This window comes from Otolemur garnettii, unplaced genomic scaffold (assembly GCF_000181295.1).
Source record: "Otolemur garnettii isolate 467f Iridium unplaced genomic scaffold, OtoGar3 scaffold00016, whole genome shotgun sequence".
NCBI classification, from domain to species: domain Eukaryota; kingdom Metazoa; phylum Chordata; class Mammalia; order Primates; family Galagidae; genus Otolemur; species Otolemur garnettii.
Window position 1 is genome coordinate 15290734 of NW_003852411.1, and position 13935 is coordinate 15304668.

At 33.8% G+C, this 13935-nt stretch overlaps 1 protein-coding gene and 1 pseudogene across 1 annotated transcript in view; one reads left to right on the top strand and one right to left on the bottom strand.

Annotated features, from left to right (window-relative positions):
* The window catches only part of RASAL2 (RAS protein activator like 2), a 205499-nt gene that overhangs the window by 167051 nt on the left and 24513 nt on the right, over positions 1-13935 (bottom strand). The gene's annotated exons all lie outside the window — the stretch shown is intronic.
* On the top strand, positions 6013-6598 carry LOC111723813 (annotated as a pseudogene).

The window sequence follows — 13935 nt, forward strand, 5'->3', positions numbered from 1 at the left end:
GTTTCTAAAAGGCTAAGAGATTCTTTTCTAATTCTTAATCAATCAAATGGTTTATTTTATGAATTTTGAAGAATGCATATAGTGTATCTCCTCCATCGCTTATAAAATTACTGTTATGGAATTCTGACTGGTATAGTATAGAATTCAATGAGCCAGCCGTTAAGAAACCCTGAAACCACAGATGTATAATTTTCTGAAAATCAAAGCGCACAGAAATTGACAAGCTAGCTCTATATAGCTAAAAGTTACTTGTACCTCAATTTAATTCCTTTTCAAACAAATTAACAAGCCAACAAACAACTCTGTTAATACGTATCTTCTACTTGTCCTAGCAGAAACACATTTCAACAGCAATCAAACTGAAGTGTACAACCAAGCTGTGAGTGCGCTGCTGACTCGTGTACTTATGTGTGCTCCCTCTTTTGATCAGCAGACGATCATAAACTCAGCGGCTTCTAACCATAAACACAGTTTCTTTTCATGTCTTCCCATAAACAAGATAGGCATTCTGATACTAGGGTCTTCCCACAGCATTCCTTACAGAGTTCATATTAGAAAAGGAAACCATTGTTCATAATTGGAATGATAAACACCAGAGTCACCCACTTATTCAGAAATGCCATTGAAATTTTAATTTTTATCTAATTTAATTTGTACACAATGGCACCACAGCACAACACACAGACACATATACTTATACTCTGTTGAAGAGGCATTATAAAAACCAGAAGACCTGTTAAGTCATATGGTTAGCAAAGTATTTACAAGTGTTTAGAAAGGGCACATGCCAAACTGGTGACAATTATGATAGCCACAAAATGTTTTTAAAACTGGCTAAGCATTTGACCTTTTCTTTGTTCTTCCAGTTAAGATGATTTAGCAGACTGTATTTCCTTACCTGGAATGGCAATGGGATTAAAAATTTAAGTTGTTAAGCAAGGAAGTAAGTATTATAGTAAATAGGCAAAAACAAATACCAGTTACTTTTCCTAACTCAGGCTCTTATGTGATTAAGATCATATTTAAAAAGAAAACAAGCAAAACATAAGTGGAAAAATGCAAGGAAATCTTTTTCTAGTTTTATTTCATCATATGAATAATAATAATCTAACAAGAACAAAAGCTGTATTTCTATGAAAAAATTCATTAGTAAAGAATAAAAAGCACCTAAAAGCATTTTGGGGATAGTGTTGGACATTAATAAATACTATCTCTGAACGTGATCACAGAGCCAAAGACATACCTGTAATAATGGCTTTCATTTAAAAAAGGACCTTAAGCCAGGTGTGGTGGCTCATGCCTATAATCCTTGCATTTTGGAAGGCTGAGGTGTGTGGATCTCTTGGGCGCAAGTGTTTGAGACCAGCGTGAGCAAGAGCGAGATCCCATGCCTAAAAAAATAGGTGAGCTAAGCGGCATTTTGTGGCTATAATTGTAGTCCCAGATGCTCAGGAGGCTGAGGCACGAGGATTGCTTGAGAGCAGGCATTTGAGGTTGCTGTGAGCTATGATAAAACTGTAGTCTACCAAGTGCAACAAAGTGAGACTCTCCCTTAGAAAAATAAAATAAGTAAACAAAAATAAAATTTAAAAGAGTTTAAATTATATTTCAATAAGGCTTTCATAAACTCATTTTCATCAGTGGCTTTAAAATACATATATAGTAATAAATATGTAATAATATAATAACTTAATAATATAACATATATAAATAATGATATACAAATAAATATATAATTATCTGTTAGGCTGTTTCTTTCCTATTAAGCTTACCTGGTGTTACAAGTGAAGCATTAGTCTATTTTTCTGAGTAAAAATAGTTATTTTTATAGTTTTAATAAAAATAATCATCATTAGGCATTTGTTTTTGCCTTAGTTTTAAAGAATATTTGCAACTTCTACTATTTCTATAAAATCTATTTAGAAAAAGTATAGAGTTTCTGGTATGCCAGTCTTTAACATATCATTGACCCCAAAACATGTATGTGTACATTATAATTCAAAATACTACTGCAGGTAATTCACTTCACTCAATTTCCATTATTCTCTAACAACTAACTGAAGCAGAATTAAATCCAGTAGAATTGCAAGAGATGTCATCAAACATGTAGAAAAAGGAAAAAAGAAAATTCTAACAGCAATTTCCTAGGGAAGAGAGTTCTAAAATAAACAATCTAGAAAGCATTTTACAGATGAGGAAATGGAGACATAGACAGGTTGACTGAGTACCTGCCCAAGGTCACAAAGTGATAAAGCCAGAATTCATACTTTAGTTAATTCTGGAGTGCTTTCTCTTAACCACTATTGTACTTCTCCAGATTTATCATTAAGTGGCATTTTAGGGTTATTTTCCTTTTTCACAGCCTTCTATAATTTCTAAATTTTCTAAAATATTATTAATTTTATAAAAGAGCTTGCATATTGCTCCAGGTTTATTAGCAGGTGTCGTTCTTTTCTTCAGTGTGTGTTAATCCAGATGTCACAAAATAATAAGATACTGCCTTGTATAATATACTGTTCTTTTCAAAACAACATCTACTGGGCTCGGCGCCTATAACTCAACCGGCTAAGGCGCCAGCCACATACACCTAAGGTGGTGGGTTCGAATCCCCAACCCGGACCCGCCAAACAACAATGACAGCTGCAACCAAAAAATAGCCAGGCGTTGTGGCGGGTGCCTGTGGTCCCAGCTACTTGGGAGGCGGAGGCAGGAGACTCGCTTGAGCCCAGGAGTTGGAGGTTGCTGTGAGCTGTAATGCCACAGCACTCTACCCAGGGGGACAGCTTGGGGCTCTGTCTCAAAAAAAAAAAAACCAACATCTACTTATGTGCTTTTTTCATTTATTTCAGCAACTGGAAAAAGCTGTCATCCAGAATCTGAGAGAGAGCTCTTGTCTTGAAAATGATCCTTTGAGGTGATAATAAGTGAGTAAGTTCTAAACATCTGTGTCCTAGGATGTGGAGGGCCTAGAAGGAGGGAGATCATCTTTTTAATTATTTTAATGAAAGCGAGGAAAGGGAAAAGGACATAATTCTCAATAGCTCAGCCCCAAACTGTGTGTACTTCAGAATATAATTCAAGAGAAAATAAGGGATCCTTTTTCTCAGTTCAATAGCTATATTTTTTTCTCCTCCATCTTACAAAATATTTACTATTAAATAGGCCAATGAACTTCCTTTTATATAAAGAAAGAAAAGACAAGTATTACAAATGTATATAGAGTCATTGCTTTGTAGATATTCTATACTTTTTTTCCTATAAGAATTTTATCCCTTAGTTAAATCTTTAAAAATTATGGTTCTGATTATTTTTTAATAGAAAATCCATTACCCACAGGAAAATTTAAGTTCTTAAGCAAGGGATTAACTCATCTGTGGCACTTCTTTCTACCCATTACTTATGAACTATTAGGATAGTGATAGTAATAAAAATAAGATCCTTTCATTCAATTACTTTCCAGGCTCTAAGAGGGCAATCCTGTTCTATTTAATGATATTGGTCATATTATACTTTCATTTCAAATATTAGACTGCAAAACATATTGCCTTTATTTTTTGAGAAGAATTATTTCTGAGAGATCCTAAGTAATGACATAAGATTTTTCCTCCTCTTTTTAAGTTACAATAAATGACCTCCTACCATGCCTAAGCCATTGTACACTTGAGGAACAAGTCAATTGAAAAAAAAAATCACTTTTAGTTTTTGAAAATATCATTAAATTAGAAAAATAACTTTTAAGAGGTTAAAACATGCCTCTAATTTTTTTGCACATGTAGTAAAAAATTATTACTATTACAAAAAAATTCTAAATCATAAGACATGAACTAGACATACCCAGAAAAGGTAAAAAACATTGTTATAAAAGCATAGAATTATATAAGACATATTATTAATTCATGATCCATTACAAAAGAAAACACAATGTAATTCAATAACACCAATACTACATTCAAAGACTGATCTACAGTTGCTTTTAAAACAAGTTAAGTTTTTCTTTCTACCACAGGAGTTAACATGTTCCCTTGGAAGTAAAATATGATATCTAATTTATTACAGCTGATGCTAAAGAAAAAATATCACTAATGCAAAATATCATTACTAATGAAAAACTTGAAAATCTTCTATGACTTTTGTTTTAATGAGAGTAGAAATATAATTTAAAGAAAGAAAATAACGAATTCAGTTTTGAATATACTCAAGAATTATGATTGTGTACCCATTGTATTCTGTAATATATTTTCAAAAGTAGTTACTATCAGTGGATTTAATGTACACCCTAGATAAAATAAACTTAGCATAGCATACGGTTTGTGTTTTTTAAACTCACTTAAAACTAAGTCATTTAATATTGTTGGTCTTAAAGTGCCATAGTGACAAAAACAAAAATAAGTAAAAAGAAATAAAAATAAGTGAAAAATACCTTTATCTCAGTAAAGTTTAATATTTGAGTTACATTTTTACATCTTTAAATTACATTCTGTAGATGACAAAAACTGAGAGAATAAAAGAGAAATTAATAAATTTGCTTAGGGGCTGGGCACAGTGGCTCACGCCTATAATCCCAGCACTTAGGAAGCCAAGGTGGGTAGACTGCCTGAGCTCACAGGTTTGAGACCAGCCTGAGCCAGAGCTAGACCTCATCTCTAAAAATACCTGGGCATTGTGGTAGATGCCTGTAGTCCCAGCTACTTAGAAGGCTGAGGCAAGAAAACCACTTAAGCCCAGGAGTCTAAGGTTGCTGTGAGCTGTGATGCCACAGCACTCTACCAAGGGTGACAAAGTGAGACTGTCTCAATAAATAAATAAATTAATTAATTAATTTGCTGAGTAAACATTTATAAGTGACTAAGGGCAAAATCACACAGCCACTGTTACATTTCCCAAGACCATCCAGAAAAAGTAGAACAGAGATGTTTTTGCATAGGAACTGGAGACATCTTTTTCTCCTTCATATCAGTAAATAAACACAGTGGTTACCATCTCATCTCCGAAGAGTCAGGTCCCAACACTGATTTTGAGAATCTAATTTTTTCTTTAGAGAAAATCTAGTCTCAGATTAGTAAAAATGGGTTATGCCTTTAACATCAGTTGTTGCATAATTAAAATTATCTCTCACAAAATATTCCAGATTTTCTAAATGCATGTGAATGTGAAATGCGAAAGAATACAATGAATTAGAAAACACTGAAAATATACTGCACACTGTTATTCAGCATTTAATTGAACTCAATATTTACCAAATGCTATTAAGTGCCAACACAGTCTTTGTTTAGAAATTCTGTAAATGATGCATGAAGGTGCATCTCTAGCAAACAAATCCATTCATCACAGTTTTTCCTATGATCACCACCACCACCAAAAACTCTGTATGGTTTCTCTTTTGTTAGTAAATAAATAAATAAATAAATAAATGTATTTAGAGACAGAGTCTCATTCTGTAGCCCTTGGTAGAGCATCATGGCATCATCATAGCTCACAGCAATCACAAACTCTTAGGCTTAAGCAATCTTCTTGCCTCAGCCTCCTGAGTGGCTGGGACAATAGGCACCTACCACAATGCATGGCTAGTTTTTCTATTTTTAGTAGAAAAGGAGTCTGGCTCTTGCTCAGGCTGGTCTCAAACTCCTGAGCTCAAGCAATTTACTGGCTTCAGCCTCCCAGGGTGATGGGATTACAGGTGTGAGCCACTGAACCAGGCTTCTCTTTATATTTTTAAATAGATGACTGCATGTTTTTAACCTCTATTAAATACCAGTGAAAGAAACAACTTGGCCCTTGAATTTATTTTGCAAGGGTCCATGAATTCACCCATTGACTAAGCCATAGGATAGGTAAGTGTAGAACTCTTTTTTGCTCACTACTTTTAAGGTACCAATAGCAAGTAGAAGGGCACAGTGGTTAAGAAAACTGATGTTGGCAAGTACATTGAGCTCCACAGAGACAGCGCCGAGGCAAGTGAGAGCTGGGTAGGCACTGGGCGACTCCAAGCCTTGCTGAGGAAAAATACTAAACATGGGCAAAGGAGATCCTAAGAAGCCAAGAGGCAAAATGTCATCATGTGCATTCTTTGTTCAAACTTGTCGGGAGGAGCACAAGAAACAGCACCCAGATGCTTCAGTCAACTTTTCAGAGTTTTCTAAGAAATGCTCAGAGAGGGGGAAGACCATGTCTGCTAAAGAGAAAGGAAAAGTTGAAGATGTGGCAAAGGCAGACAAGAAGAGAAATGGAAACCTATATCCCTCTGAAAGGGAAAACAAAAAAGAAGTTCAAGGATCCCAATGCACCCGAGAGGCCTCCTTCGACCTTTTTCTTGTTCTGAGTATCGCCCCCAAAAATCAAAGGAGAACGTCCCAGCTTATCCATTGGTGATGTTGCAAAGAAGCTGGGAGAGATGTGGAATAACACTGCTGCGGATGACAAGCAGCCTTATGAAAAGAAGGCTGCAAAGCTGAAGGACAAATACGAAAAGGATATTGCTGCATACTGAGCTAAAGGGAAGCCTGATGCAGCGAAAAAGGGAGTCGTCAAGGCTGAAAAAAGCAAGAAAAAGAGGGAAGAGGAGGAAGATGAGGAAGATGAAGAAGATGATGATGAATAAGTTGGTTCTAGTGCAGTTTTTTTTCCTTGTCTATAAGGCATTTAACCACCCTGTAGACAACTCACTCCTTTTAAAGAAAAAAATTGAAATGTAAGGCTGTGTAAAAAAAAAAAAAAAGAAAGAAAACTGATGTTAGACCAAATTCCTTGGTTCAAATACCAGCTATGCCATATACTGCACATGGGATCTTAAACAAGTACTGCCTCAGTTTCATTGAGTATTAACAAGCAAACAAAATATATATATATTTCTGGGTGGCGCCTGTGGCTCAAGAGTAGAGGCGCTGGCCCCATATGCCAGAGGTGGCGGGTTCAAACCCAGCCCTGCCTGGCCACAAACTGCAAAAAGAAAAAAAGAAAAAATATATATATACATATATATACATACACACATACATACATATTACCCTTATAGGGTTACATGAATAAATATTTACAAAGTGCTTGGAAATACTGTAAAGTGCTTATACATGGCACAAACCACTATGTCAGCATTTTGTTGAGTAAAATAAAAAGAAAACAGTATTCTAGGGGAGAGGAGCTGTTATTAAGGGTCAAGCTTCTTTTACAGAAGTTCTCTAAATGAAATGAAAGTTGGAACAAAAAAAAAACAAGAAAAATGAGAACAATTTTTATGATTTATCCCTGATTTGACATAGTATTCTGTCCCTCAAAAACCTTACCTCTTTGCTATAAATATCTTTACAGATTTCTTCCTTTACCAGAACCCACAAGCTATTATTGCTTCAGATTCTCCAAAGTCTTTTTCTTTTCCATCCCCTTACAGAAATATTTAATTCTTTTACCAGAAAAACACATTTTTTCATGTGTTCACTGCATGGTCTTGAATACAGCTGATTGCAACTACAATTATGTGATAAAGTCTATAACTTTGTCAAAAAATATTCCTCTTTACCAAGAGTACTGTTCGGTCTTTTGTTCCATCCACAAAGAACATGTATTAGAAATAAGATACTACATATCCTACAGTGTAATCATAGATACCTTGATAAGAAAATGTCAACATCATATATCACCTCAGGAGAGATACAAATGAAATGCTGAAATAATTTGTGAAATAATTTCTCAGTTAGATGTAAAGTTCTGTAGCTTGCAGAATCTTGGGCATATATTCCAAGTAACAATATTAAGACAAAATAGTATACCATTCATACTCCTTATATTATGATATGCTATTAGTCTACTCTTTTGAACTTATTCAATCAAACAATCTTGAGAAAAGATTTGTTCAGGGCTTACTAGTCATATGATAACAATGTTGAAATAAAGTAGAACTATAATAAACTGGTGCCTTCACTTCAGCACTCAATACTATTTATTCTTCCTCTTATAACTACTAATGGCTGTAATTCCTTAAGGCAATTTAGACAACAATATAGTCAATCAAGATTTATTTAGTGTATAATAAATGCTGACCTAAGTATTGATGAATCTAAATACAGATTTTTCCTTTTTTTTTTTTTTTGATAGTGAGAAGCATATCCAAAGCATTTGAGGAAAAAAATAAAACAAAGTGTTTGAGGAAGAGTGTTAAATGTCATCAACCAAATGAATTTTTGGTGTGTATTTCATTTCTGATTACATTTTACTGTAACTTTTTTTAACAGAAGGAGTTGTTTTCATCAAAAAAGTGGCATCTTGAATGTTTGTCATAATCTATGTACTTGAAGTCTGAAGTAGCAGTGCTACACTTAAAAACTGAATAAGAACTTAAGATATTGGCTTGGCGCCTGTAGCTCAGTGGCTAGGGCACCAGCCACATACACCAGAGCGTGCAGGTTTGAATCCAGCCCAGGCCTGCCAGACAACAACTAAAACAACAACCAAAAAATAGCTGGGCATTGTGGTGGGTGCCTGTAGTCCCAGCTACTTGGGAGTCTGAGGCAAGAGAATCACTTACGCCCAAGAGTTGAGGTTGCTGTGAGCTGTGACATCACAGCACTCTAACCAGGGCAACAGCTTGAGACTCTGTTTCAAAAAAAAAGGATATCTTTACTCATAGAAATAGCAAAACTGATAGAAAGAAAGAAACTAATATTTAATAAGTACCTACTATGTTCAACTTTGTCATTTGGTATTTACCTCAAGGCAATAATTGTTGCTTTAGGTATTTATACATAGTAATATAAGTACATTATTTAGAAATGTTGAGATTTACTGGGAAGGCTCAAGAGCCTTCCATCCTTTCACCCTAGTTGAACTGGATGCTTAGTCAGCCAGCTACACAGCTGCCATCTGGGACTTCCCTTCCCCAACACTCTGGATTCTTTTTGTCTTTATCTTGTCCTTCTCAAATTACTCCTTCTTATACTTGACAGATACATTAGCCTGGAATATAAGTTCAGTTTAGAAATCATGTTTGCTCTGCATTTTAAGGGCATTGTTCCACAGTCTCAGCTTCTAATATTATCATCAAGAAGTCATATTCTTCAAATTATTTTATTCAAATTCTTTATAGAGTATTTCTATTTTAGTTTTAAATCCCTGAAAATTTTTAGAAGGGTCTGTTTCACTGCAGATATTCTGAAATTTCCTGAAGATGTTCTGCAAAGTGGGTCTCCGTTTATTCACTAAGTTAAGTACTTACTTCATAGGCCCTATAAAACTAAAAAGTCATCACCTTCACTTCTGGGACATTTTTTTTTTCAGGTCTTCACCAAATCCCTTAAGTAGTTAGGCTTTCTCTGATCACATCATCTCTACCCATGGCACTTTCTAAATCATTTACCCTAATTTTTTTCCACTGCATTTGTCACCATAGGTCATATGATAAAAGTGTTTATTTATTTACAGTCTATCCCCACTAAAACGTAAGCTCCAAGAAGACATCAAAATTATGTCTGTTCTACTGCCTGCCTTTGAATGCTTTGTTCACACAGGTCAGAACAGTGTGTGGCACATAATAGGAATTTAAAAATATATATATTTGGTGAGTGAAGACATGAACTCCCTAGGGTAAGGCAATTTGCTAAGTGAATCACTCTATAGGGCTTTGAATCAGGGAATAAAATCTAGCAGGGGAGAGGAAGAGAAGAGAAGGTCTCACAGCTGCCTGCTAGTATTTGTGAATCATTTGTAAATCAGAAATAGCCTCTCAGTAATCGTGATTTGTATAAAGTGGTGGGGAAGCACTGTAATAAGGTAGATTTGAAGTCATAGAGATCTGGATTTCAATTCTGGTTTTACCACTTACTTTGCATCATTATTATTATCCATAAAATGAGGCTACTAACAGCACTTGTTTCAAGGACTGCTTCCTAGAATAAACGAGACAATGCACATCCAGACTTAAGAAAATATAATTCTAATTTATTAACAAGAGTAGCACATTTAGTTATAAAAGGTCATCTTTTACCATAACCCTATAGTATATCACTGATATCAAACCTTATTAGAAGAGGCCAAGTTTTCTCCTCTACTTTGCATGCACTTTCTTTCCAAGAAGCCTAATCTACTCTTGTGAAACTTTCTAACTTAGTGGCTACTCCAAGGCTATTTTTATCCAGTTGTTATATGCAGTACTAATGATATTCTGCTTTTAGATGTATTTTCCTCTCTCCTCTTATTTCTGTCACACCCAGAGTATTACAGGCAGTTTCCAATTTACAAACACTGACTATGTACAACTCGCACTTACCAATGGAGGCTATTACAGCAAGTCCCCAGGTTACAAACATCCAATTGATGTATGACTTGCACTTAGAAATGGTTGCTATTACAATAGGTAAATGGACCTGTGCCAACTTACATACATATTAAAAATAAACCTACAGAACCTAACTCTTCCATAACCTGGGGTCTGCCTGTATCTCTTTAGTTCTATCCCTAGCTCATCAGGTTTCTAATACACACATCTGATTGAATACTTCTCTATAATGTCTACTTTTAAAAATTAATTACAAAACATTTGTTTACATATCTTTTTGGCTCTTGGATGGCATGACTCTGATTAAAACTAGAGTGAAAATATCTAAAGGACTGTACATGGAAAAAACTAAACTAAGACAGTGATATTTCTTTTATTATCAATTCTCTTTTTAATTGAGTCTCTTTTACTTCTCATCCTCTGAATTCATGTTCTATTCATGCTTCTACCCTGAATTTTTCCTATGTTATTTTCTACTTTCCACAGTTAGAAAGAACATTTCAAACACAGATAAAATAAGAATTCTGTAAGCAGAATGAAAAAATAAATGGAATTTTCTGTTTTGCCATGTTAAATATCAGTTAAAACAGGAAAAAAGTTAACATGTAAAACCTGAAAGCAATAGGAAAGAAAATAGGCTGTAAATTTTAAAGAAAAGCAATCAGAGAAATCCGGTGATCACATTTCTTATTCTTTTATAAGAAACTGGGGAGCTTTCTTTGTTAAGTATTGTTACTATAGAGATAGCTTGTCAGGTAGGTACCAAGGGGGTCATAACAAAACAAACACTTCATCCCTAGAGGTAACAAACTATGTTTTGCACACAAATTAAACTAGATTTTCCACCACTATGATTTATAAATCGTTCTGCTTGAAATATATCTTAAAAGGCTTTGATAAACAGCTTAGCCAATTCTGGACGACCAAAAAAGAAATGAGAGCACATGCATACATAACAATATTTAGCTAAATTTGCTCAACTTATCCAAATAGTTTATTTTTCCTTTCTTTCTGAAAGTTCCTGGGCAGTCAAGGGCCTATGTCAAGTCTCCAAAATAAAATGCATAACATTATAAACAACTTTACCCACATCTTTCTACCTTTGTTATATAACAGACTGGTGAATTATGACTGCACTTTAGAAGAAAGGAATTTGCCAAACTACAAGTGAAATGTAAAAAACAAATCGAGTCACAAGACATAGAGACAGAATTCTTTCTGAGATGTTACACCTCAAATTTCTTTATTGGGTTGATTTAAACTTGTCTAAGTAAATGAGAAACATCTACTCTATTATTTCATTAGTTCCTCGATTTTATAAGAATCAGAGAATTGAATTTTACTACAAATCAAAGTTGTTATTGCTCCTGCATTCTTCTTTCAAATCATAATAAAAATATCATTAGGTAAGGAAGCTGAGGCTCAGAGTTAATGATGAGAAAACATGAAATTTGAATTTACATTAGGGCAACTTCAGTTTTAAACGTTCTGGTAGAAAAGTTTGGATGAACAATTGGGAATTCAGGTCTGCAACAGAAAAGAGAACAAGTGGAAGCCAAAATTAGAGATTTAAAAGTTATTGGCATAGAGATGATACTTGGAAACACAAATACAGGTGAAGTCAACTACAGAAGGACAAAGCAAGTGAAGAAGGTGAGGATAAGACTTTTAGAAACCTGCATTTAAAAAGTGGGAAATACTAAAAGTACAGGGGGCTAGGACATAGAAGAAAAAAAGTCACAGAATCAAAAAAAAAAAAAAAAAAAAAAGGAAGCATTTAAAGGAAAATCAATCATTAAAAATCCAGGAGAACGAGAGAAGAGAGGAATAACATTATGAAACTTACATTTCTGATACTGGGGATAATTTCAATGGCAGATAAAACCAGATTTCAATGTATAGTAAAAAAATTATTTGGTACTAGGCATAAAGAAATTACTTTTTAAGAAAGGTTGGTGAAAAATTGAGGTAGCCAATCACTGCCAGAACGAGCTGATGTATTAAAAACTTAGAACGTGCCTATTACTAAAGATTATTATTAACTGGCTCAGGGAGGAAGAATATAATTGGGAATAATTGCTTTAATTTTTAACTTATCTAGCTTCTAAACTGAGTAAATTTTATGGATAGTTATAATAATAAAGTGAGAAGCTGTTTTTAGTTATAAAAGTGTTTGATGTCTATTACCTCAAATCTAATAGGACTAGCACTGAGCAAGCATGGAAACTTGCTTTACTTCACAGGGAAAAATGAAAAATGCTGAGACTCAATAAAAAAAAATCACAAACATACTAAAGATGAATTTCCCCAACATTTTGGGGAAAAAGAAATAAATAAAATCTTAGCATGATGCTAAATAATAGAATGTTAGAAAGCAGTCTGAATTCATAAAATGGTAGTTCTGAAATAAAACATTTGTCCAGCAACCCCCTTATTCATATTTTATTTATTCTCTTTCCATACAGATTACAAATCTGTAATCTAAACTGGGAAGCTGCAGCCACTTTAAACACTAAAAGAAGATTATTTTGTTAATCTAATATTTGTGAGGGTCATCACTAAAATTACTGGGAAACTATAAAAAAATGACTTATAAAAAAGTTTTCTTGCTGATATTCTTCTGAATTCTAATTATCTAACACAACAAGAAACATAATAAAATATTTCTAACCAAGGTAGAAAAACTACATTCTCAGATCTTATGTGAGGAAAGGTTGCTATGAGTTGATAGGAGACCTATCTGTAACAAATTCTTTCATATTTTACTATTGTGGTCTCTGGACTTTTAACTCTTTGGCAATATGAATAATCAAAATTATACATTAAATCATAGGCATTTATGATCCACAGAAAACCTGTTCCCCAGCATTATTTCAGCTATATTGTATTACAGAGGGGCAAGGTGAAAAAAATACATGCTTTAATATTCCTGAGGCATCCAATACAGGTTATTTTAATAACGTACCAGATCATAATATCTAACCTAAAAATGCCAAGAAGGATTTAGTCTAATTTAGTCAGATTCAATTTCTCTTTTTTACTATAGATAAATAAAAACTAAGTTGTTTTAATAGTGAACTTAAAATCCTATTACAAATTAATGGAGAGTGAGAAAAGTTTTAGCTAAATTTTAAAACAGTATATTTTAGTAGTAAAAACCCACTGGTTGTCATCAATATAATATACCCTTCTGGTTAATTCCTTAGGATTTTAATTCATTGTTTTCCCTCTTTTTAAAATATATCATAAAGTACTGAAATGTGTTATCAGTACAAACAGGTTCATTCTCCTCGCTCTTTCTCTTTTCTTATTATTATAGTTATCAGTATTTTTTGTTATTAAATCATAGCTGTGCACATTATAGTTATCAGTATTATTGCCATTATTATTATTTGGGACTATTAACTCATTCATTGGATTAAAAATTAACATCTTAAAAAGAGTTATAAAATGAAAGGTTTATCTCCTTCCTGCTCTGATCCACCAGGTCTCCAGTTCTCTCCTCAGAAACAACCACTGTTAAAGGCTGCTAAACAGTTCCAGAGTACGCACACACATGCTTTTATGCATACGGTGTTTCTTATACAAATCATAGTATAATATATACACACATTTCTGCAGCTACTTTCCCCTTTTATTAACAATGTATCTGGAAATTGTTTCATATTAAT